The sequence below is a fragment of the Chiroxiphia lanceolata genome, chromosome 7, assembly GCF_009829145.1.
Source record: "Chiroxiphia lanceolata isolate bChiLan1 chromosome 7, bChiLan1.pri, whole genome shotgun sequence".
Classification (NCBI taxonomy): Eukaryota; Metazoa; Chordata; class Aves; order Passeriformes; family Pipridae; genus Chiroxiphia; species Chiroxiphia lanceolata.
In genome coordinates, this window is record NC_045643.1 from 9,342,485 (window position 1) to 9,370,161 (window position 27,677).

Here is a 27,677-nt window from a genome sequence, read left to right on the forward strand (position 1 = left end):
TGTATTTAGTATATTTGTCCTCAGCTCTTCCCAGTGTGCCCAGTGCATGCTCTTGCAAAGCCCAAGGCTCTTCCCTCTGTGCTGCAGGCACAAGTGGACATGAACAAAAGAACAAAGCTATCTTGTGTCCTCATGAAAAAGTGCACAAAACGAATGACAGTCCAAAAAACATACAAAGTAAACAGACACATCCAAAAGGAATGCTGTACATTGTATCACAGTTTTGGTGCTCAAGGTTAAATCTAAAATCTACTACCTTCCATACTGTTCTTTAGCTTTCAGGGAGAAAAAGACAAGCTGTAGCTGGAACAGAAAACCTCTGGAGAAGGGTTAATCTTCAGAATGGCCTGTGGTCCTCCACCAAGGAAGTACAGTGAATGGTTCAGAGCAGAACAAGTATTTTTTTTCTCCATTGCATAAAAGGTACCTTACTCAGGTCTTGCCTCAGAAAGGTAGAAAGCCATGGCTCTTCACACCCTCATAAACACAAAACAGGTAGAATCACAGAATCATAGGGTCAGCTGGGTTGGAAGGGACCTCTGAGATCATCAAGTCCAACCCTTGATCCAACACCACTGTGGTTATGAGACCATGGCACTGATGCCACATCCAGTCTCATCTTAAAAACCTCCAGGGACAGAGAATCCACCACTTCCCTGGGCAGCCCATTCCAATACCTGACCACCCTCTCTGTAAAAAACTTATAGAAGAAATGGTCCATAACAGCTGAGCATCTTAAAAATCATCAATTACTTCATAAGGGACAGGAACAGATATCAGGGAGCACCACAGAGCAAGGGTGAGGTGGGTGAGCAGAAGTGCACGTTATCAACTGATGCAACCCAGCTGCCAAATTAACCAGTTACATGAGTGTGGACTCCTGGGTTCTCTTTTAAAGATTTCAATTCTTTTTAACTCTCTTCAAGTTTGTTTTTGAAGAATAATTTTACTACTCTGTTGGATTTCCCAAGTTTTCACCCTTTCCAAACAGGAAAAAAAAATTGCTATTTTGTCCTATGGGTAAAAACTCAGTAATCACTCCATGAGAAATTAGGAACCAGAAATGATTCTTTCATCAGAGTCTTTCTCTCTGCCTAGGGGAACTTCAGCTTAGATAAATAGTGGACGAGATTGAAAAAAATCTTGAAACTCATTTGATCATAGACTTTTCCAGAAGAATAATACTGTAACCCAATATAAAAAACAAGTAGAGAAGTAGCTTAAAGAATTAGATCACTCAAGGAAATTAAATGGCCAAATCTGTTTTGCCTTTATGGAACAACTGGTAAAAGCAAAAGCAAGAATTATTCAAAATGGTATTTTCTCAGGCTTCTTCATTATCATTTCCAGGCAGTGCTTTTTCACAAGATTAAAACAAAAGTAAGTAAATGTATTTATAGAAAATGTTTAAATATTCATGGTCATGAAGCATGGTACAACCTCATTTTGTGTTATTCAGACTCATAAAATGTGAAATAAAATGATATTTTCCCCCAATTCAACCTTTTTTTAAAAGGAAATGCTGACTAAAACAAAAGAATCATGCAAAACAAATGATCAGAATAAAAGGATGATATGAAGTATGGATGCTAATTGAAAAGCTTTCATTTTTACTCAAAAGCTATTATGTGTTTTCATTTAGGGATTTGGGGTTTGTGATTTTTTTTGCATAAATAAGTTTAAACAATGGGTAATACAGATTCATTTATGAATTTGTTAGGCTGGAATTTTAAATAGTCTCAAAAACTCAAGCTGGTCAAAAATTAAATAATATAAAATAAGCCACCTGCTCCAATTAACATACCTAATTTCTTCTCTGCTTTATGTAGCCATTTTTCCCATAAGCATATTCCACATGCAAAATTTGGAGTGCCAGTGTACTTCTTTTGTTTTATATTTTCAATATTATTTAGTTTTGCAAACCCTCAAGTTTTACTTAATCCTCATTCAAGCAGATTTATTTTTTGTAAGTCAAAGCTTTTTTAAGCTTTAACTCACTGGTTAGCAAAGTCGGGGTTTGGGTTTTTACTTTTTTTTTTTTTGTTAAACCTGATGCTTATCCCTGATGTACATGCAATTTTTGCTTTAAAGTATTGATTTCACAGCTCCCTGAAATTTTTGAGCACTTGTCTTTGAAGTATCACACGTGACAGCACTTGTCTTTGAGACCTTCAAACCTGTTCCTGCTTAGTCGTGGGCTATAGAGTCACTTCAGCACAGAAACCCATAAGCTGTGGCTGTGTGTCATTGCTACCCTTCAAAGCTTTTTTTCCTTCTGCAGCTTTTGTTTGGGATTATTTTATTGTGTCAGTGACTAACAGGCCCCCTTAGATTGTCATCCTTTATTGCCTAGTCCTGACAGCTGCAAAAATACTGGCTTCCTTTTTTAATCATGAAATGAACTGTTGCAGGAATGGGGAACACTGCAGTTTCCTCCACATAACGTTCTCCAATCAGAAAATTATAATTTCTCAGATGCATTAGCACAATATACTAGGAAACAGCTGCATAATTTAACTTAATTGTTAAGCAATACCTCATTATAGCTAGACAGTAAATTCAGCAGTTCACATTTTTTGTGTGCCTCTCGTCTTTTCAGTGCTCAGATCATGTTCTCTTTTTCATCTGCCTTTCTTCTCCCAAAGGTGCTGGAAAAGAGCCATATTTGCAATAAAAATGAATTTAATCTTCTTTAAGAACCAGTTTAAATTCATGGTAGATGCCTAAGATTCAAATTGATAGGAAAGTAAGCCCTTGTAGATAACCCTGGAAAGTCTGATAACAGACACTCTTCTATTTTTTCAAACAAATAAAAAATCCCTTCCAAAATCCAAGACCAACTAATCATTCTGTTTTGAAATACATCTTAACTTCTAAGGGCCTACGGCAGCAGTAAATATTGTTCAGCAGGGTAGAGGTGGAGAGATTCAAAGAGAATAGAATTTAATGCAGATGTGGTGAGCATCTAATGTATGAGTTGTTGTAAGACACTGTGAGATATGAAACCATTAGCATTCCCCACTAGTTCATCTAAGAAAATGTAATTTATGGGATGAATTTGATCAGGCAATGTTGGTAAGTTAACACCATTTCTTCTCCAGACATTCAGTGAATCTATTCCTCCCTCTCTCCCTCCCTCCCTTCCTCTACCCTTCCCTTCCTTTCTTTCTTCCTTTCTTCCTCCTTAATGATGGTTTCATCTTAAACCAGTTTAGTTTTAAATCTTCTTCATTTCCAAGTTTGGGATTTTGTTTTTGTTGTTGGCTTTTTTTTTTCAAATTAGTACTTTCTGTGTCAATTTGAACATATTTATGCAATTACATTTGAGTTCAATGGCAAGACAGCTATTTGCATAATGTCTTCACAGTGTATGTCTATGTGCTGACTCCTAACTCCCATGGAAGTTATTAATTTACTAGATTTGCTCTGTTGACAAAAGAAAAAATTCCACTTAATTTCTATGTTAGACATATTTTATGTTTTAAGCAACTATTCCAAACATGCATCACTTTTATTGCTGCCACGTGTTTAGGTACCTCTAAAATATTTATGCTGTATCATTAAATGCCAACACAAAAATCCCCTAGAGCTGCCTGTAACTTACAGGTGTCTTCCCAGTCCTGCTGCTGGTGGTTTCTGCCTCTTTGGACCAGGAGCTTTCCTGTGTTCTCAACACAAACTGAGGCTGCCTGTGCTATGACTGGCACACCTTGCTCTCTTTTCAGCAGCTGTACATTTCTCTCCCATATTCTTAACACAGGGTTTATATGGTATGTGGGAGAAGGAAAAGATGTTACCCCAAAGGTGATACTCACCCTCCAGCCCCTGGGAAGAGATTGTCTGTAGCGTGGACTCTCCAACACTGAAAATAGAAGACAAGGTATCTTCATTTGTAAGTCTACTTTCAGTCATGCAAAAGGCATACAGAACTCATTTGGAATAAGATCAGAACAGCAAATATTAAGAACCACTGCTTACCTTCCCCGCTGTAAGTTAGGACTATTATAGAGAAGCACTCAAGAGAGAGTAGGAAAACTTCAATGACCTTTTTCCTTGCCGGTTCTATGTACTGTGAGCAATCAGTAATTAAAGGTGTTCTAAAACTGTAGCCAAACATTGCCAAAAAATTAAACCTTGGACCTTTATAGGAAGATTTTGAGGTTTTGTTCTTTTGTTATTTGTCAGATTTGTTCCCTTTTATGTTCACAGAGATTAAAATGAAATCACTTGGATACAAGAAACAGTAACACTAGGAATCTGAAAGTGTTTAGTCAGACAATGTAATTACTGATAACAATCAATCATCCCTGTAGCTTCTGATCCATGTAATTCCCCACCCACTGAAATTCAGCTAGTTTCTAATAAATCTTTCGTTACTAAAAAAATGAAGAAAGGTTTTTTGCATATTTATAACCATTTAAAAATCAAACGTTGGTCGGGGTTTTTTTGTGATTACTGCACATCTTACTGTACAACCTGACTTTATTAGATCAGTTGAAGAAGTTTTCAATTCTGTAGATTGTTTTTTCTGCTAAGAAATATCAGCATCATCTGATTTCGCTGATATCTATCCAGCTTGTTTCCCATACTGTGGATTAATACATAATCCTTGCTCTTTCTCCCTCAGGAGGAAACAAAAAGGTCCTGATTGCTACACTTGGACTTCTATAAGCAGGATTTGACAGTTCAGAATCTGACAAAACATGGTGAAAATACCTACCTGTGTATTAGTATGCAATTATACAATGAAATGTACCTGTAGTTTTACTGAAGAGAATGACTAATTGCCTTCCTAACCTGGTCATCTAATTAGAGTAAGCAGAACTGTAGTCATTACCTTTAGTTCTTAGGACAGCCAGTTATTTTCTGTTGATGATTACAGAAGAATAGGAGAGAAACAGCCTTGCCAGTGTTTGCATAAGGGAAAGACTATTTCACTTCTGCATTAGGCAAGGGGAAGGAAAAGATCATCACAAATATGTGGTGAGGTTTAATTTTAAAGTATATAATTTATACCAATGATATTTTTTTGCTGCATAAAAAGTGCACTCTTTTATTTAGAGAAGGCATTAAAATAAGTGTAAACCTGGGAGAATTGAACACCTCCTATGAAATATTGCTGAGTTAAAAAAAAATAACCTCACTGCCTGACTTCATAAGTGTCCACAGCTACAGAATTAGTGTTTTCAACGTAAAATTAACCTTTGTGTTACAAACAGCACCTGATCTCAGTCACTAAGAAAAGTACTCCCTGTGGCAGAAGCAGTTTCTTGCTCTCTGCCTCCAACCTGTTGAAACACACTCTGTGGCTGTAAGGACTTCAACTGGTGAAGTTATACACTGAATATTCTATCATTCTATTTTATACATGTATCCTAATTGCAGGCTCCTTGCATATCTGATGTATGGTGAAGGCTCTGGTCGTGTTATGGACAATCTTTGCTTGTCTGTTCCAAGAAGAAAAGTGGTTTGGGCCAAGTCAGAACCCCACTAAGAGTATTTCTCAGTATGATTCAGCATGTCTGTACATTATTTAACGAGTCTGATTATGAGCTCACTGTTCCTAGTTCAAATTCAAGAGTAGCTTAGATGAAGAAATTGCACCTGTTTAACCTGGAGATGAATCAGGTCTTCTGATGAAAAGATGTCAGAGAAGGGCAATAACTTAGCAAATTGAAAAATGCTAAAGAGTGACAGCTATTGTTCTTTAAACCAAGTCCCTACAGAAAAGTTTGTCAATCTGCTGTTGCAAACATATTTACAAAAGGTGCTGATAAAATCTATGGGTATGCTTACAACAGGGGAAAAACACAGTCCTTCTGTGGTCAGTGTAGCAGCTATGAAAACAATATAAACCAAAAATTAAATCAGGAATGCAAAACCTGAAAACAATTATTCAAGCAAGTATAACTTGCCTAATATGTTAAAGTAAACAATAACTCCATTAGCATATTTTGCAGTTCCCTGATAGCCAACCACACTTATCAACAAGGAACTGAGTCTTCTTTCTGCATGAATTAACCTTCATCTTTATCTCTCAGTTTTTGAATGGCAAACACTGTAACAATGATTGAGATTAAAATGTTAGCCTGAAGTCAGATACCTGATACAATGGATGAATCTTTAATTCACTTTTAAATTGCTTAAATAATGTTACATTCAAAATTTTCTGCACGAATGAACATTAATTCAACCAGCAAAGAAATGTTACCATGTTTAATTCAATAGTTTTAAAAATTTACTTATTAAAAGATTCCAATTTAGCATTTTCTTTGTTATTCTATGCCTTGCTTTGTAAGATGCATCAACAGACCATGATAAAGAGATTAAACAAAGCTGTAAAAATTCTGCCCAAATAGAGTATTTGTTTTTATTACAATGGCTTTTTACACAGAAAACTATGACAAAAATAAATGACATAATTTGATAGCAGATTAACACAATCATGGCCTCTGCTTCTGCAGCAGTTCACTGATAGGTAAGTATCAACTAATAAAGAGGGCTCTTGAAGCCTAGTGGGTCTAGTTCTCTTATTTATCACTATTCGTCATTTAGATGGATGTCACTCCTTGAAAAATCCTAGAAGATTGGATAAATTTCTAAAATTCCCTAAAGTGTTTAAAGTATTCTGAATTTAATAAACTATCAAGTGACTATGATATAAAGCAATCAGCATTAACCTGATTAAATATTATATTTATTAAGGGAAAAATACAGGAAAGCCCACACACTGTGGGTAGAAACCTACCACTATTACCACAGAACCTTTAGCTTTATTTCTCATGCAAATTCCTTGAAGTAAAACATTCATGTTCTGGAAGAGATTGTATAATTAGCAAAAGTAGATCCTTCCCCACAAATTAGGGAGCCCTCCATTTTTATTTCTTCCATGATTTCATAAATTTTCATATTCATTAGAACAGATAACACATTAGCTCTCCACCTCCCTGCTGCAGCCTTAGAAGTCTTGAAAGGGGTCTAGCAGCAATCTAAATTGAGGGTTTTTTAAGGTAATAGGCTATCCCAAATGGTTTGGGTAATAAGGAGGAAAAGATTTCCAATAAAGTTCAAGAACTTTCTTTCTCGGCTTAAAATTAAGGTACGTGATTTTAATCACTGATATATCCCTGCTGCTCTCCCAGTCTCCATTGAATATTACAGCTCTTAGCTGAGCTTCTACCAAAACAAGCTCTTCAAGCTGGGGAGTTACAAGGAGCATTTGTCAAGAAAGCTGCATCAGACCAGGTGCCAGATCCACTCTTGTGCAAGAGTAGGATGGAAACCCCCAAACCATACTGCTTTTCTCTAGATAATGATCCACAGAGGCTTCCAGGGTGCGCCTGAGGGATCCCAGCAGTTAGTGCACCGATGAGTGAGTGCTCATCTCGCAGCTGGTGCTAGGAAGTTAAGAAAAAGGTAAAACAAATATGACTCTGCACATTACAAGAGGCCTTTAAGGTGCCATTGGGGTACCAGAAACTCACAGTGCAACCCAGATCAACCATCTGAGGCACCAGCACCCCGAAGTGAACTGTTCTGTGCAGAAAAGTGTTATGAGCCCTGTCCACTGCTGTGGTCCTACAGAAGGAAAAAGGAAGCAAAACCTTTATGCTTAAGATGTTTTCAATAAAAAACTCATTTGAAAACCTAGTGATCTATAAGACAAAGATTTAGGACAGAATTTGAAACTGTTTGGGACATTTTTTTTTATTTTGCTTTTCTAAGCCTGAGAGTTCATATTGTTCAGCTTCTAGCAAAAGAATTAAGACAAAAAACTGCTCAGAGACTTCACCTTACTTTTTTAGCCTACTGTCAGCAACACAGAAATTTTCAGGTACTGTTAACTTTTCTTTCCCTAGAAAAAGAATCTCTTTTAGCTTCAAGTACACATTTAGGGGATATTAAAATCTACAAAACATACTGCTTTTTCATAACAGTTGATATGAACTTGTTTCTTAGCATGGCAGAGCTAAGAGTCGAGATGATATATACCAAATATCTCCAAAATCCTAAATATTCAATCCAGTATTTTTCTACTCTCAATTCACACCTTCACAAAGCTCACTATAAAACACCATTGGGAATGTTTATCTCAATGCATGTGAGTCCACAATTTAACCTCAAGAACATCATCATCATTTATTTTCTTCCTGAAGTGTTCAGCAAGCTTAAAGTGTATCTGTGTGATATTTAACTCAGGTGTTGGTTCATGTTCATATAGAAATATCTGTATATATACCTTGAAGCTTCTGTCCTCATCTCCTTTTCAAACAGGCTTTTGGTGCAGGCATGGTGTAAACCAGGCACACATTAAAGATCTTAGCAGTGTTTCATTACACCATGCAAACGAATGTGCCCATTCCATGTTAACTTAGACATTTTTATCCCACTGCCTGCTGTGGAGTATGGAGGTATATTCACAGCTGCAAAGAGGGCTGCCCTGCTCAGTGTTCACAGACCAGTGAACAGTCTGGTCCCATTTAGCAGTGACAGTGCTGAACAGCAATAGAGATTCTCTAAGGAGAAATGCCTTTCTAAACAGCCAACCTGAACTCAGGAAAATGCATTAAATGAGCTTTCATCAAAATTTTGAAACATTCCAGCTGGCAATGACAGCAATCCTCAGTTTCCACTTTCTTAACTGCAAAGCCAAGTGAAGGAAATGTAGAGTCTTGCAAAATAAGGGGGGGAAAAATCGTGAAGTACCTCAGTATCTACTGTGCTTCCTCTCAGCTGTGGGTAAATGCAGCTGGTTAGTGCAGAGTCCCTCCCCACACACCTCCTATCACTAATGCTCTGGGGAGAGGGAGGACATGTACTCCAGCATTTGCTCCATGAGGTTCTGGGCTTGGGGGTTTTTTTAAGGTTTGAAAGTCTTACGGGAAAGATTTATTTATAATTCTGCATTTGTTATGGAGGAAGACCCACTTCAAGAAAAAGAAAGAGCAAAGAGCAATACAAGGTTTTTCTGTCTTTTCAACCCTCTTTAACGTTTTGGTAAAGCATGAAATTCATAAAAAATGGGAATATTTTCATCCCAAAATCAGTTAGATCAAAAATATTCTAGGAATAACACATGAAATTATAGGTACTTGGTTACTTTTTTTTCCCTAATTTTGTAAGTTTATTATAGCAAAGTGTTTCTAAATAATGAAAGGAAAACCCTAATAAGTGCTGAATATTTTAATTAATAGCTGGGGCCCACTGATTCTGTGACTAGAAAAGGAGAATTAATAAATTCTTTTATTAGTAATGTACTGTAATACAGTAATTTGGCTGAGAACAAGAACAGTGTGGATGCAGTATGTTAAGACCCTCTAGAGTATCTGTCAGACATCAGGAAACAATAACTAAATTAAAGATATTAATGTGGTAAAATTCTAAAAAAGCAAACCCCAAACCGTTTGCTGATCTGAAATATTGAGGAAAATTACTCAACAGAAACAAAATCATGTTGTAGTATAGTTTATATAATTAACCCAGATTGGCTGAAAGCTTCAAAGTTTTAAATAAAATAAAAGGATATGGTGGATACTTAGCCTGTTTTTGCTTGCTCACATAATTTGCAGGTGTATTTTGTTTATAGGTGAAGTAATTTCCATATTACTTGCCTAGAAAGTAGTGGTTCTCTGCAACAAAAGCTGGGACGAAAAGAAGGCATCAAGAAGAAATATTTTCTTCAGATAAGGTTGTCTTGAAAATGCCTCTGGTGTGTCTAAGCCTATGCCAGAAAGGGTAATAGGGGTGGGAGAGATAAACTGAGAGAAGACAAAGAAAATCCCAATTTTCTCTGACTATCATCAGCTCTATATATAAGAAAAAGCATATTAAACCAAAGGAGATGATCTTCAAGTGAGGCACTAGAAATGCTGCATTTTGTTGCAACACATGTTAGTAAGAACATGAAAAAAGTAGTTCTTTACTGTTTTTTTCAAGTCTTTGCTATTTAAAATATTCCAGTTTACTGAATGTTTCTTCTATTTATGGTTTCTTTTTTTTCTTCCCCCCCCCACTTTAACAGCAGTTCAAGCAGGGATATCTAAATGCTAATCCAACATTAAAATCCGAAATATCTGTTTAAATAGTGCACATAGACACTGTAGGTGTGTGACTGTATGTTCTCAGGCCATCATTTCTCAAAGGCATGGACTAAAGGGTCCATGTGAAGCCCAGCCCCAGATTCCCTTTGCAGCACAGGCCTTTCCAGCCCGGTGCAGTTGGATGCACATCACAGGCTGGTGCCGATTCACGCATTGGAGCGCTGAATGTACTCGACATGAAGGCATCTGAGGGAGAAGCCTCTGACAGTGGCTATGATTTGTTTTTCACAGTGAGGTGTCTCTGCAGTCTTTGAATGGTAGAAATATGTCACCATTTAAGAAGGAAACGTTGTTTAAGTAGGGGAAAAAAAAATAATCTTACTGCATCTTTGTTTATATTAAAACTGTCACTTCTGAGATGAATTCTCGTCCAGAATAAGGGTAATGGCTTGTCACCTCCTCAGTTCTGTCCTCTGCCCTTTCATCATGGCTTGTGGTCAGAACTCTCAGCAGTACCACCATCCATGTAAAGCCCTAAAGAGTAGAGAAGGCCCACTAAAACTCACAGAAAACTATTCTGACAAACCCATGTTTCAGATTCTTTCATTTCTGAATACCCTGTCTACTTGCTTAAAAAGTCTCCTTCTGCTCCATCACCTCTCTCCTACATCTCCTACATGGCTGAGCAGCCTCTTGCTACACACATTATCATTTAGGGTAGTTTTTCTAATGTTGCTATCAAGGTGAAACTTCTTCCTTAGAGGTATTTAATACATTTCAGAATCATCTGTATTGCTCCTCTAGGGATCTAACCCTTCCATGGCCTATTGTAAAACAAATCAGGTTGTCTTCTTTTTTTTTTCCTCATGTTTTACATGTCATTCTGTAAAATAAATTATTTTGCTATTTTAGCAATCTTTCATACAATGAAGTGTTCTTTTTCAAATGCTAACAAAGTGTGGGTCAGTAGATTTCCATGTAGGTAACAAATACTTTTTATAGCTGAACAGCACTTGAGTGCCTGACAGAGTCATCGTGTCCCTGTTATTTCTAGAATTAGTAATTTGTCCCATTCGTCAGTAATCTTACTTCACCCATTCTGAGGCACAAGTTTCTTGAAGGAGTGCACAGTCATTTCAGTTACATTTTTTATTGACCACATTTGAATTCACAGCCTTGAAAATTCATCACTGCTCCAACTTTTGAGTTATCCTCCTCATAAAACTGTAACAGAAGGATAACAGGGGTAGGAGAAGCACAGAGAATTTTCTTCTGCTGAACCATGACTTTGGAACCGGGGACAAGATACTAATCTCATTGCTCAACAAAAAAAATGAAGGATCCCTCCCTCTGACTTTTAATACAGGAACAGAGAATAATCTGAAGTGTCAATATACACTCCTTCCTTTCAAGGCTACAGAAGACCACGGGCAATTGGATTACAAAGAGTACCAACTTGGTTTAGGATAATGCTTAAAGTACACAGTGATAAGCAGGATAAATAGGAAACCATTTCCATTGGGACACCAGCACAAGACATTTGCACAGACTACAGGATATAGGCTCAGATAATGCACCGTCTCCTTTGTTACTTAACACAGCAGTCCTGCCACCAAAATTAACTTCTGAACTGTACTCTTGGAACTCCAGGAGCAATTGCTTTGAGTAAAAGGTTTTTTAGTTTATTTTCTGGAGTTTTCCTGTACTTCAGGCCTGCAAGAAAGAAAGGGGTTTCATTTGAATTTACCACGGTTACTGTTACACAATGGAGGCCACATATAATTCCTGGGAGGTAAAAGCAGGGTCTCACTTTGATCAAACCCAGGGTTTATTTTGGTGTCTTAGAAATATTCTTAACTGATCTATTCACCTGTAAGGCATTTTTATCTCTGAGATTTGTTACTCCAATAGGATTGATTCATATTCTGTATCCAAAGAAACCCGAAGGGCTGGTTAAGCCTTAAGAACAGCAATTTAATCAATGGCCCAGTGAGTGAGCCCATGTGTGCCATTTCTGCACAATGAACTTGGTGCATCATTTTAAGTGAAAACCATCTAATTAGGTAATTTACAACCAACATTTACAAATTAGATGGCTGAATCTAAACTATGTAAAAGGTTTCTTCTTTAGTCTAATTTATACTTCTGTAAACTGAGAGTTTTTAGCTTTCTCTTTTTTTTTTTCCCTGCAAGAGAGATACTAGTCTTCAAATAGCTGTAATTAAGGGTGCAAGCAATATGCAGACTGAGAATGATTTACAGCACACCAGTTTTGTTCTAAAGCAAAGGCAAAAAACAACGACATAGCAGTGAGAAATTAATCTTTTTAGGACAATTAATTATTAGGCCATGCATGCCAACAAAAGTAGAATAAGTCATGTAAGAAAATGGAATCATAAAATATCCTGAGTTGGAAAATACTTCTAGAAATTGTTAAATGACACAGTAAAAAGCCAGTTGTAATACAGTACATCATAACAAGTGATCAGCCTCAAGAAAGTCCTCTTCAGCTCTCTAGTATACACTTGGATATGGCATGGTGACTTTGGGGGTTTGGCATGTGACTTTTTGGGGTTGGATTACATTATCTTTAAAGGAACCTTCCACCTTAAACTGCTAAGTTCTGGTGTTGATGTGACAAAACTGCTGAGAACATTGACCAGGAGAGAAAAGAATTCAAATATGTCAACTTCTGCATTTTTCAGCTTAAGCTCCTTCTTCATACACACTGCCCCCCCTTCCCAACAGAAATGAACCTCTTGAAAATGTCTTTTTAAGACAGAAAGTATGAAAATAAAAATTGTGGAAATTGTAGGCCATAACCATTTGTAAGACCAGGGCCCTACTTGCAGGGAAATTAAGAAATGTCGTACACTCGAGAGATATTTTGTATCAGCTTCTCACTTTGCATTATAAAATTAACAGTCAATAGGAGGAAATGTATCTGAAGTTAATTATTTCTCCCTACCTTTGAAAAACAAGACTATTCTGCATGACAGATTGAGAAGCCAAACTTTGAGCATTTATTTATTCTCTTAGAGTGCCTTAAAAAACAGCTCTCTCATTGCCTTTGCCACAGAGACTTTTATTGCCACCCAACAGCCAGGGCAATTGTAAACACCAACACTTAATTCAGTGAGTTTTTCATTGCTGTACAAAGTTAGTTACCGAGAGTCACTTGTTTAAACTAGATCAACATCACTGAGACCAAAACTAACTGCTTCTGTACTCAAATGAAATGGAAACTCACTAAACAAGATATTTTTTTTGTTGTTTGGTTGGGTTTTTTTCCTATATTTCCACCCACCTCCCTCTCAAAATCAGCTTCTGGAAAAAAAATCAAAAGCCAGAATTCAGCAAAGGAAATGGAAGAGAAATTACAACATAACCAGGGGAGGAAGAGGGGAGCTATATCCTAAATATTTTATCTATTGTTCAGAATAACACCAGCTTTCCAGGTGCTACAAGATTGCTGCAATAAATGTGATCCAAGGATGGAGAAAGACAGGTCAACTTAATTCACCTCATATTCAAGTATATTAAGTACTTGAACACTGCACAGTTTAAAGAACTTCCTAGCTTCAAAAGCATTAAACTTTCCCTATAAATGAGCCAGGATATCTGCTACTCTTAAAATTCTCCCTTTGAATTCCTCCTTTGGCAGATGGGACCTGGCCAGAGTGAACCTGAGAATAAGAGTTTTAATGTATAAATACATAAAAAGAAATTTCAGGTAAGAAAGAAAAAAATATGGCCAGAAAAATGTTTTTAGAAATGCAAATTGAAGATTGGCACTTTCTGTTTCTGCGTGTTTCCTGCAGCCAGGCTAAATTCCAGCAAATTGTCCTAGATTCCTGAAGAACAAAGGGAAAAGCAAAACAACCCTAAGTCAAATTAAGCAGGAGCAAAAGATTCCTTTGCTGAAGGTACAGAGAAAATTTCAGAAACGTAAACCCTGCAGCAGTCTGAACTAATTGTGAAAACTGAAAAATATAAAAAATAACATAGTTCCTGAAAAGACTGAAAATATCTGAAATGTCTTTTACTGAGATTAATTTCAAAACTGTCAAAAAAGATTTGAGACATATTTTCTGTATTTTGATACTAGATAGGTTGATCTGGAGACATTTTGCTCTTTATTTCAAATGCTTTTAACACAGATGAAACAAAAAGTGAGAGAAGACTCAGTAACCCAGAAATTTCATATTTTTCTGCTCACAAAATTTAATTTCCTTTAGTACTTTCAAGTTTTACACCCAAAAATAGAGATTAGTTGAGTAAACATTATACATATCAACATACCACCACAAGTCACGTAAGTCACATGTGCTCTTCACCAATTAAAAATTGCTTACTTGTTAGGAAGACTAAAATAACAACAGAGCTCTTCAAAACATGTCTCCCAAAACTGACTCCATGTGGTATGTTACAGAGATAAATATTGTTTTTCTAAAACAACATAATCCTGGGACCAAGTCAAACAGGGGGAAGTTTTTAGAGTAAGCAAAGTTCATATATATATATATATATATACATATATATATGTATGTATGTATGTATAACAATGGTTTATACTTAGTAGAATTTTAGTCTTCTACCAAACTGAAAATTTTCAATTAATTTGCTTAATTTTCCAATATATTTTCATGTATGGAACAGTATTTAATGAAATTCTTTTTAATGATTTTACAATTCCTTTTAGCATTCATATTTCCACATATTCACCCTCGAAGGCTTTTGGTGCATAGTACAATTGCACAAATCTACTGATGTTTTTCTTAGTCCTGCTTAGATGAATGAGCAATGTTCTGCTGAAAGAGCTTCTCTACAGATCAAAACCTATCAAGGCTCTCACCAACATACATTTCAAAAGTTTTGGCCTCTTTCACTGGTCACGAGCTTGAAGGTTTCTTCAATCTCTCAAGCATCACCAATAGCAAGAGCACCTTTATTCTAACCCTGTTTTTATAGTTTTGATACTCTATTTTCATCTTTTGAAATGAAACATATTGAAATAGTCTTAATAGACCCAAGGTTTAATAGAGGTAACATAGATGTAAAAAAGGTAAGATGCCTAAGTTTAGAAGTGTTAAGTGAGAATTTTAGAAAGTGTGAATCAATTAATTGCTTAAAACTTTCCCTTTCAGGCAAAACACCAAATTTCTTGTTACTTTTGCAAATTTTGGCGAAGCATTAGAGAGCGTTTGGCATTTATTCAGTTATTATATCAAAATATCTTAAAAATGGTAATTTTAATATTTATTTTCCAAATGCAGAGGAACCAATGTTGATTAACCACTCTCCCTGATGGTCAGTCTTCTTGTTGTGGATTATTAGATACAAGGCCACAGTAAAAGAGGTGCCAAGGAAAGAGGAGGAATGATGGCCTGTACCACCTTTCATATAACAAAATCCTCCTGTCAGTACTCCTGGCTAAGCTGTTTTATTACTAACATTATAGATGATAACATGTGGCTTTACTTCATTCGTTCAGGAAGAGGAAGATAAAAGATAAACAAAAGGTAATAGTTTGTGTTAATTTCTCATGTTTGTTAATGAGAATGAATTGATTTGTGTGGTTAATAGTCACCAAAAGCTAAAAGAGTAGATGAACATAATTTTTTATGTGGTAGCTATTCTTTACACTATTTTGACTATTTTCTCTTTTATGATCTTATTAGTTTTGTAAGGTGAATGTGATTGACTTTTTCAAGGTGTCAGCATTGGTTTTTTTACAGGAATTTGCTGTATTCCAAAGTTATTTCTGGTAAGTTATTTTTGAGTCTCTGTCCTTTTTGGTCTGGTGCTCTGTCCCTTTAATATTGTCAAATATATATGCTAACAGGAGCACATGATTTGATAAAGACTTTATTTAACACGTGGTCTTCCAACCCAAGCTCCTAATTCCACTTTAGACCTGTTGTAAGCTCAGTATCTCAAATGAAGGCCAAGGTTTCCCTACAGCACAACCAATTGCAAGTAAACAGGGAATGGGACTGACCAAGGTATTAAATAACTGAGCACTGAAAAGGTCAAAATGGTCTGATTTACAGTACTGTCATGTTGGGGGGGGTGGGGTGAGGCACTTCAGTGCTCATTTCACATTCTGCAGTGACAATGCCTGTAATGAATAGGAAATGACATATTATGAATTCATTCTTGTGAGGATAATTGTAATGAGAAGAGTGAATGGTACAACAAATCTAATCCATCTTCATGACAATTTAAAAAACGTAATCTCATTGCCATCTCGGGGTATTTTTCAGACACTTTCTAGAAGAAAACTAAATATGATTAAGAGGTAAAAAAAATATTGTGTTTCCTGGATATGTTAAACTCATTATTTCTTGAAAAAGTGCATGATCTTTGTAAAACTTACACCAAAAAACCTTCCTTTAATTATGTGGAAACTTTGATTCTCCTTTTATTTCGGTATAGTGTGTTATAACTTTATTAAGAGAACCTTAAAGGTCATCAACTATAAATCATGCATTAACAGAGGATAAAGAAAAGAATTGAAACACCTTGAGTTATTCCAACAATAATCAGATGTTCTGTATGTAAGATAATAGGTCATAGTGATGTATTGCATTTAATAAACTTAAGTGTTTAGAAAAATCAAACTCTACAATACAAAAAACCACAAGGCTTAATTACCTTGCAGATTGCAGAACCTTTTCCTTGGATAGGGGAAAAAAGCTTTGTTCCAGTGAAAGATGCAGTCACTGCAACTTAAAAGCAATAGTTTCTGTCCCCACAGTTTTACTAGAAACAGGAACCAAAACATTTGCTTATGCCAAGTTATTAGTTTCTACTAAAAATGTAAACCTTCCCTTCCCAAAACACCCCACCATCTGATTTCAGTGCTCAGAATGAAATATTGGCTCCACAGCACACTCATGCAAAAGTGAGACTGAGAGACCTTGCTGGGACCAGAACTTCATCATTGCTTCCTCATAGCTTCTGTCACCCTTTCTGTCTACCACTGATGACATGCATACAATACACCAGGTCTAAATTACCTCAAAGCACTCTCAAAAATCTCAATTTAAGTTCAAGAACTACTTCTCTCAGATATCCTGCCTTTGCTTCACCATGGCAATGATATTTTCTGGTTTAGTTCTGTTGTTTTCTTAATGACTGGGTAATTGAATCAAGTCTGTGTTGCTCCTAACCCAGGCTTGAAATCACATATAGGGGGGCTCATTTAATGGATCATTGCTTGTTAACTTTATATAGCACTGCTTGGCTTGCAAACCAGTTGTGTATCTATCTTGTTACACAGCTGATGGTCTTGTAACCACGCTGCTGTATCAACTGAAATTTATGATTCTGCTCAAGATTTACTTTGGGAATGATTTATTTTGTTTTCAAGAGCAATTTGTATTCTAACAGTTCTAGTAAAAGCAGAAATCATTCTCTAAGAGGTTTACATAAGCAAAAATAAAAATTATAATGACAGTCTGTAATTTTCATGGATGAACTTTTAATAGAAGTGCTCTAGTAAACAGCGACAATTTGTGTTCACTTGTAGAATTAAATCACTTGATATGTTGATTGTATTGAATTAGTCACCTGTATAAGTCATGGGTGTTGACTATTGAATTTTTTTAAAAGGTCTTTATTGATTTTTAAGGAGAAAATGTATTTAAAAGGTGGCCCTCTATTGTAATTCTGCTCGTTATAAAGTGCTAAATAGCTGAAGGGGACTAAAAGAGTATTTGGGAAAAGAGAATCTATTTTTAACTAATTAGCTTTGAATCATTTGTCTAGCTAATCCATGTTTTCAATCTATGGCAGTATTTGGAAGGCAATTGAAAACCAGTCTTCTAATAAATGTTGTGACTGCCCTAACTAGAAAAGATTACAGTGCTCATGGAAGGGGGCAGAAACAGCTGCAAACAGGTACTGCAGGGCTGGGGGCACCACCACTGCCCGAGTGGTCACTTAAACTGAGAAGTTATTTCAGTTTAGGCAAATGGAATCACTGTGACTGGGATAGCTTTTTACCCCTAGTCAGTAAAGTTAAAAACTTCACTATAGGAAAAACAACAACAACAAAAAAGTCAAATATTTCTGTTAATTTGTATTAATATTTATCCTATTAAATGTTAGTTATTTCAAAATTTCTGTAGTGATCTAAATGTTGTTGGGGTTTCAATGCTTAAATGCTTCCTTTAGTTTGCTTGTAATTGAGCCATGTAAGAGCAGGCAAACAAGAGTCCTGGTTTGTTTTGGGTTTATGTTCTTTTTTTTTTTTTTTTTAATTTAGAAACCAGTCAATATTGCAATCCTGAAAGAGAATGAATAAGGTATGGTTGTGTGAAATAGGATGGTGCAGAGAACATCTTAGGATGCACTAACTAGCACCAAACAAATCCTGTAAACAAAGAGACAATATAAAACCTTTTATCAAGATAAAACTATTAAATAGACAACATTTTAGAAAAAGAAAAGTTATTTAGCAGAGAGCCAAGAATTGGATAGAAATTTAGAAAACTATCATATTCTGTCAAACTTCACTTTCACAAAACAGAAAGAGAGCCAAAGATAATGAGATGAGGTATACCCACCTGTAATCAAGACTGAAAGTACCTAGAATACTTATTAGTTTCTTTCAAATTTTATGGTATCAAACTACTTTTTTTTTAGATGATGCCTGAACTCTTCCTCTGTCATTCTTTGCTTCTTTTGAAATTCTTAAAAATTTCTTGTTATAGTAGATATGTCCAGATTCTAACAGTCTGTTGAGTTAATTGGTTTCTAGCACGACTTTTAATTCCCACATCAAACATACTTGGAAACTGGGACTGTTGTAAATTGTAATGTGTAGTTCCTGGAGGATTATGCAATTGCTATAGTCATATCTCACTTCTTTTTATACTTTTGTTGTCTGAAACCTTGTCTTGATGAAACCATCCAGCACACTGGATTTATGACAACCCACAGATGAACTATGGTTTATCTCCAACGCCAGAGGATACAGTGTCCAAACAAAGATAGTATCCAAAATGTACTGGATCCACCTCATGGAGAGAAATCTCTACATTTGCTCTGTGTTCCTTTGTCCCAGTATGATGTGGTGTGTGCAGTTAGTTTCCTTGGGCTTTAAAAGAGGCAGGAACATAACAGCAAATAATTTTGGAGCTTTCTATCTAGTAATTATTGTTGGAGTTTCCATAAAATTGTTGTGCAACTTTGTGACTTAGAAGCACTTCATAAAAGATACTTATTGTTGTTTCCTCCAACAAAGAAAAAGAAAACTTAGCACATATACTTTTAATTATCTGCTAAGATAAAGTGAATGTTTTTGAGAAAGAGTAAGTAATAAATCAACTCTGCATTAACATGAGAAGACAAAAAAACCTGAGAAGCATTTACTTAATTTTATTTGTGTCTCTGTACATCCTGCAGACTAGTCAGTCATATTTTAAGTAACCTCACTTAAAAATACAGTGCCTGTAAATAATACCCTCAGTGCAACAAGCCCATTAAAATATAACTGTACATCAGTAAACTAGACAATGTAAACACTCCAATACTTTGTCTAACTCCATTTCTCCATTACAGTTTGCACCACAATTTTCAAATAGGAGAACTTTGATGTTTACAGATCCACTACTTTTATCTGCTGTTCTGCTAGTTCTCCATGAAAGAACTATGCATTTATTATGCCACTGAATTAAATGGAAGTCTGGACCACAAAGAAAGCAGTAGCAATACTAAAATGTTGTTTTGTCTTCTTCCTGTAACTTTCCCCCAAATATATACTTGTCTTTCTCATCCTTTGAAAGATGCTGATACTTAGGAAATTGAATCCTAAGCTAATGTGAAAGACTGAAAACCAAAGCTACTATGAAAGATTGGAAAATCCGCACTGTTCATGATCTATTTTGATCAAACTCCACTGAAGTTAATGGAACTATGCTTGTTAGGGTATTTCAGTGAAAATTGTTTCACTGGATGCCCTGAAAGCAAAACTACTTTCTTTGTAAGGTATTAGTGTTGATATATTTAACCAGTAAATTTGTCTTAGAGTGAAGTTACTATATTACATTATTTTGTGTATTCCTCTGGGATGCAAAAGTTTTTCTTTGTAAGTCCTAAGGGATCCATATATATACAAAAATAAGCAGTACAGGGGGTTTAAATTTAAGTCTAAGGTAAATAGGTTGTGAGCACAACTTGCCAAGCAGAGGCTATGGGGAAACTTTCTCCTCTGGGCATGCTTTTCCAGGCTGCCAGAGTTCTGGTTTTCCCCTAAGAGTTATTTCTACTCCAACACCTGCAAGGACACAGCAGGGCAGGAGAGTGCTGCAGTACTTCTGAAGAGCAAATGTTATGTGAAACTATTCCAGTTAGAAATCCTCTCAATCTTTGGGAGCAGAATATAAGACATTTTATTGTCTTAGAAACTTCCAAGACAGGGCTATACAGTTCTTGTTCCGTTGTGAAGTTGATGTGAATAACCTCCCTTTTCTTTCTGCTTCCCTGGTGAAATTGCTTACAGTGGGAGCTTTGGGTTTCAGTTTAATTTTGGGATTTCGGGGGTTTTTTTGTTGGTTTGGGGGGTTTTTTTGTTTATTTTTTTTCATTTTTTTAATCATTATTTTTTTTGTTTGTTCTCTGTTCTGGTTTTTGTTTGTTTGTTTTATTAACAAATGACTGTCAATTGTTTCATTAGCCCTGTAGTTCAGGAGCCACTTGAATAATAAGAGCTTGTATTGTTTTGTCATTTTTATTGAACAAGATCTCTCAGCACACAGCAGGCAGATTAGTGTCACTGGCCATCATTTAACTACTCATACCCTCTTTGATTCAATCCCCAAAGTTGTAGAATTGATATTAACTTTTAGGAACTGGACAGTAAGACAAATGATTTTCTTTTTGTTTTACCTTGAAATAAGGAAAAGGTCAGAAATAATTTATCTTGGCACGATACAGCCTGACCAGGCAGACAGAACTTCCCGTCAATTTGCTTACAAAAAGCACTTGTTGCCACCAGCTGAAACACCTGGGTGTTGAACATCAAAGCCTTCTCCCTAGTTCTGCTTCTTTTTAAATCAGTGTACACCAAAGGGAATTTAAAGGGAGTAAAAGGTGATTGAGCACGATACTATTTTTGAAAAAGCCAGAGACATTAGCTATTTCCCTCTGGTTCGGTCTTCTCATCCTTTACAGTGTGAAGACTGGAGTCTGCTCTGATGTTAGGGTTTATTTGACAAGCCACAAAGCAACACTAAAAGGTGATTCAATGGAAACAGTAGGCCTGTGTTTTGTCACGCTCCACCACAACAGCCTGTGCATTGTAAGAACACACTTGAGATGTCCCATCTTGTGTTCAAATATGACTGTCTACTTCCTTTTGGATCACAGTGCACCACCAACTTTTTAATGATTTCAATTATTTACTAGACAATAGTAGAACTGGAGAAAATACTGACAGCCTGTCACTGACAATGCTAGCAAAGTTGTTTAAATCATCTCTAGGCATGTTCTAATTTAGCTCATTATTAATTTCCTGCCAGGAAATCACTGCCCTAAACCTCTCTAATTCAGACATAAGTCATTCTAAAATCTCATACAGACAGCTGATTGAACCCAAGACTTTTGTCTCATTACAAAGCCCAGACGCTTTCAGGCAGAAGACTGTTCTAGGCATTTAATATTTTGAAACAAAATGTACTGTATAATTAATTGAGTATGAAATGCGTTGTTCATCACAGAATTAGTTTATCTTTTCAAGAGTTTTCTGGCTGTATGCAATCAATCATTCACATTTCACAAACTGCTGTAGGTTTATGAATTTTCACTTTTGATACAATTGAGTTCTAACTGTGTTGCAAAATGAATACAAAATGTTATCTGGAGGCAAACTGAGTGAAACCTTTCTTGTTTTATCTGCTAAAATAGAATGTTAGGTCATTAATCACCCTCTTCTTCATCACTTCTCATTTTTTCCAGCAAATGATTTATATTCCAGCCATGTGGGGGATACAAGCAGAGAAAAAATAAATCTGAACTGACAAAGCAGGAAATATTTCCTAATTACCTAGGCTGCTGAAGAGTGCTAGAAAGCAGAAATGAAGAAAACCCACAAAAAGATTGCTTTGTGATTCGTTTTGTTTGCTGGGCATGAGATGTGCCTGTCATGTTAACTTTGGCTGTCAACTTTCTTCAAAAGACAAGGAACTTTAAACAGGGGTACCACCAAGGAGGAGGTTCCCGAGTACCCACTCATTACACCTCAGAAGAATCAGCCCCAGCTTCTAAGTGTCAGCAGGTTTGTTTTACCTTTATTGGAAACAGAAGGAAAGATGTCAAATTCTCACCCATTTTCTGCTTTCTTGTATGGGCTAAATAACAGACTAAGAAAATACAGCTTCATGACATTGCTCTGTTTCACCCTTCTTTTTGAATTAATAATAAAATAACAGACCCCAGCCAGAACTGGATCATGCTTTCTAGCCCTCAACCTGTCTTACCAGACCATGTGGAAGTGTGGGGCATTTAGACACCTTCCCCTCCCTTTCTTAACACCCCCTTTTAGTGTAAGATTGAAACCTGTGTCCCCTCATCAATAATAAAAGGGTAAACTATCCCCAAAACCATAACAGGAGTCCCATCATAAAGACTGCATTCCTGTACCAGTACCTGATATCACACATATATCAAAAAAGAGTGTGTGCAAGCTACTGAGGTATGATGATAGTATGAATTTGTCCCTGCTCTTACTTTGCACGAGCAATGCTGAAGAACTTTCTTTGACCAGGACTGATATGCCCTAGAGAAGCTGCCTGTGCTTCCTTCAGACAGAGCCTTTGTTACAAAAGAGACTGATGGCTGTAGGAAAAATGCCTGCAGAATAAATAACATGTTATACTCCACTAGGTGCTATAATAACACCCCATAGTCTTTCAGGAGATCCTGCTGGAGGATTTGTGCTATTTTGATGATAGCTGTTGATTCACAGCTCCTCAGACCATTTGACAATGGGGCTCCTACTGCGTTCTATAAAACATGCACTTTAGCTTTAAAAGCTCAAACCTTTAATCAAATTCGAAATGCCAGAGTAGAAATTTCAAATCACTGTCAGCATGACTTCACTCACATCTTCAAGTCTGACAGTCTCAAAAATACTTTCTGAGCTATACAGTATCAAATGGAATTAGCTTAAACACAGTGGTAAGAGTTTTTAATAAGGAACAATTTGTGTTGCCTTTTTTTTTTGTTCATATGAAGAGCAGTGCGTCGAGTCATGTTTTCACTGGTTTTATTTTTTTTCAATTAAAGCCTTAAACTGTCTTAATCTTCACTGTTCTGGTTTTCAATGACAGGACAGCTTTTTTTTAGGATTTTTAAATGAAATAGACTGACAGGTAAAATAATACTGAAAAATCCTGAATACTGCTATCTGACATTCAGCTTTTGAGTTTCAGGCTGATTCAGTTACTCATGGCTAACATTGCATTCTACCTCAACATCTTTAATGGCCAGTCTTTAACACTTTTCCCCAATAAATAAATGCAAAATAGAATTCACAAACCAAAAAAGCAGATTTCCAAATTCCACATTTCTACTTGCCATTCAGGACCCAAACCCCATGAGGTAATTAAGGTACCTATCATTCAGGGAGGAATCCAACTATCACTGAGCCAATAGACATTACTGTTTAGAGGTCACTCCCTTTGCACTGACCTTACAGCATCCCTCTGCAAGAGGGGAGGACAGCTGAACTGGGAGTGTACAATAAATTCTCCTGTAAGTGTTACCAATTCCTGAGCAACAGCCACAAAAACTCATGGAAGTAATGCCAAATGCAGGTGGTCTTTGATAGATGGGAGATACGGGAGATTCAAGCCAAGTGCAGTTCATTTCTTTCACCTTGGCCTGGAGGTGAAGGGTGTGAAGACTTACACTCCCTCTCATTTGTCATGGAGCAAGCACAGCCCATGGGTCTTATTAGCTGGAAAATCTGATACCACCACTATGGCCACAGACATGGAATGAGTGGGTTTGTACATCAGCCTGATTTCGGAGTGACCAAATCTTCATTAGGCCTTTTTTTTTTTCATTTTTTTCTTCCAGATTCAGCAATCCAGCTCCCATCACGAAATCAGGAACCTCTGAGACACTTAATGAGGTCAGCTACAGGGAATAACAGTCAGTTCAGGTGAAATTAGCAGTCTCAGAGGCTTTCTGTTCTAATCCATGTGACATGTATAGCCATTCATCTGCATTCCTTAATCTGCATGGCGTGAGGGACTCACCCCATTCTTTACATCCATGCAAAAGAGCAAACTCCCAAGCTGAACCTCTACTCCTAGCTCGGTTCAGCACTAGATTTTTGTGGTCAGAATAAGGTATTATATCACAGCTGCCAGAGTCCAGCTACGGTGACTCCACTGAAATATAGTTTCAAACAAAAACTTAAATCCACTACTCACCTAAAGTAAAAACCTCTCATAACAGCATTATATAACAAACATAAACCTCTCAGTGCACCAGTGCAATTCACAGGTGGTGCTAAATTAAAAATTCTGAACACCACAAGAGTAGAGACAACACATAGCGTGGAGACAAGATTAAAATTTTCAGAAAATAACTAAAGGAAGAACATCAAAGAATGCAAACAAACCATAAGAGGAAAGCAACTGAAAGATAAAATCCAAGATGTGATATTGAAAGATAGGAAGGAATAATATATGCAGACATGAATTAATGATATAGCCAGAAAAAGAAAACCCAAAGGTTTATACACCTTTTAGGGTGTAGAAGAGAATGCAAGGATATGGAAATGCCATGGTGAAATCCTGTTTTCATTTTAGAACAACCCATTTCCAGAAAGTTACAAAATGGAGTTTAGCAACAAAAAAATAAAGTTTACATAATAAACCAGTGAAAGAACCACAGCATGCAATTCTCCAAGACCAAACAAAGCAATTACCAAGTGAAAGCATGACAACAAACCCACTAGAGTCAAACAATGTTAATGTAAGGAATAATAACTATTTACTGCGTTACCTGAAAAATAATGAAATAAAATCAGAATAGTAAGTAAGTGAGTTGACTACAATGCTTAGCAATGCTGCAAAGGACATGCTGAAATCAGCCCATCAGCTGGGACTTAAACATGAGACATACATGTGTCAGTGGTATCTCTAGTACATTTCTTAATCTATTTTTAAAATGTATGTAAATATCTGGTGGATAAGTGAATCCATATCCCATTTGATGAATTTTATCTTTAAGTGAATAGTCAAGCAATCAATTATTTCTGAACAATTTGTAAGTAAAGATAACTTAATGAATATGCATGCAAATATATAGTGGCGGATACTCTGATGAATATGCAATACACATGAAGTGTTCACAAGTATTTCCTGAAAAGTTTTAATTAGGTACTCATCCACTCAAAGAACAGAAATATCACTTAGTTATGTTCACAAAACAAATCCCAAACTGCAAATCATGATCACAATATGGAATAATCTCCACACTCTTTCTGTAGGCTAAAATAAAATAATTCAAATAAAAGTAACACCAAATTAAGGTCCATTTACAGATAACTCTGGAATAAGGTAGGCTCAAAACTTCCAAAAATTTTTATTTGGTTTTTGTTTCCTTTGTTGGCAAAACCCCTACTCCTTTTCCTTTGTATCAAAGCTCCTTAGTGTTTACTGAGCCTGACTATACAATTACAGAGAGGCCCCTCAGCCAAAGCCATGCACTGGCTCCAGCTTGTCCTGTGCAGACAGGTATTGCCTTGCATTTCTGAGACCAGAAAACATCAGTCCAAAGCTCTTCTCCACAGCACTCAGGAGACAGCACGTATACAGGGTCTTAGGAAGGTCCTGCTCTGGCTGCCACTTGAGTAAATTTGAGACAGATTATGTCACTTGGTCTGTTATTGAATAGCACAATCAACTTAAAACTTTTATTTGATGGGACAAACTAATAAATCACAGTAGCTTCAGATGACCATTAAGCTTGTCAAGATTTCACTTTCCTGCTTACATTTCTTGTGACTTGACTCCACACAGGAATTTTAATGATAGCCACATAATGTAATGCCAGGCTAACCTTTCCAGTCAGGAGGGGCTCCCCAGTAAACATTGCAATGACCTAACCTCTAGAGAGGACACCAAAAATAAAAGAAACATGAGCTTATGCTTGGTGATGGATGCTGTGGAACAGGATCCAGCCAATACCGTGTGCACTGTCCATACAGGGAATCTGACTGAAAGCTAGCACTGCAGTTTATTGCCATTTTACACAAAACTACATCATTTCCATGGGCTTCATGCCTGACACGGGTTCAGAGGGCTGGGCAGAGGAGTACAGAGATAACCTTTTAATGAGCAACGCAAGCATTCGGAAAAGAGTGATGGAGATAAACTGAGCTTGTATAACTGCTAGTTAAATGGCGTGCAAGATATGAAACGCGACATTAGAAGTATAACAGCAGCATTTATGTTGCTGTTATAGTATTGGTAAGAACAACAAACTCACAAAACCTTTAAAAAACTAGGCTACCTCCCGAGGACTTTGGTGGAACATTTTCACAGAAGGTGGACTCACATTTGATCTACCAAAGCAGTTATGATATTATTGCAGCATTGAGAAATGAAGGAAGATTCCAGTGTTCCTGCTGGCAGGCCCGGTGCGAGCCCCCTCCTCGGCAGCTCCTGAGGGGACCCCACCCTTTCCCTGGCACAGCACCCAGCACTGCGAGGACAGGTAGGTTCTCTAGGGATCCTCCACAGAGCGACAGGCCCAAAAAGTACAACAAAAATGGGGTGCTTTGACAGGCACCCTCCGCAGATGGGGCCATTTTAGCCCCCAGACCCCCCTCGAGGGCCCCCCACAGATCACTCACCGCTCGCCTGCCCAACAAGATGGCGCCCGGGGCAGTGGCTGCCCGGTCATTCCCTAATCGATAGTTTGGAGGACGAGTCCACTCTGAGCTGTCTTATTCTGACGGGATTATTTCCCTTTCTTCGCTTTTAATCACAAAGTGATTCGAAAATTAGGAAGAAGCGAAGCTGAGTGCTTCAGAAACGTGCGCCGTGCCTGAGAAGGGCAGCGCCGGGCGGCCTCTCCTCAGAGCGGTGAATGCACCGTGACTCGAGTCGGGGCATATCCAGGTGAGACGTATCAGCCAGATGTGTTCCAGGAAACGTCAGCTCGGCCATTCGTCGGAGAATTCTTGTCTGGAGAGGTAAATTGCAGCGAAATTTATTGTGTGACAGTGATGAGTGAGGAAAAAACCACTATGTTCTTTTGAAGGGGGATTTAAGGTCGGTCCTGGTATGCTGTGTTCAGTAATATGTGCTAGCAAGGTTTATAAAAAAAAAAAAAAAAAGATAAAAATGAAGTCATATAACATCTGAACCCTTCCTGCACCATACAAGCTCTCATTTGCTCCTTTCATCCCTCTTTCCACACCCTGACCCAGGAAAGGTAGCACACAGCCACCAAAATCATCAAATGGGACAGGGAAATCTAATTTTCCTCACGAACCTGAGGCCTTCCTTTGGCTTACATGCAACAGGAATAAATCAGTGATGTTGTTTTCACTCTTACATAGACAAATAATTATCTTGATGAGTATTGTGTTGTGCATTTATATTATAA

At 36.9% G+C, this 27,677-nt stretch overlaps 1 long non-coding RNA gene across 1 annotated transcript; it reads right to left on the bottom strand.

Moving 5' to 3' along the window:
- Positions 1 to 27,173, bottom strand: LOC116789421. Its single transcript, XR_004358025.1, has 4 exons — positions 26,920 to 27,173; positions 3,816 to 3,862; positions 2,537 to 2,648; positions 1 to 81 (listed from the first exon to the last, which is right to left on the bottom strand). It is a non-coding gene; the product is annotated as an uncharacterized LOC116789421 (long non-coding RNA).
- Between the last annotated feature and the right edge of the window lie 504 nt (positions 27,174 to 27,677).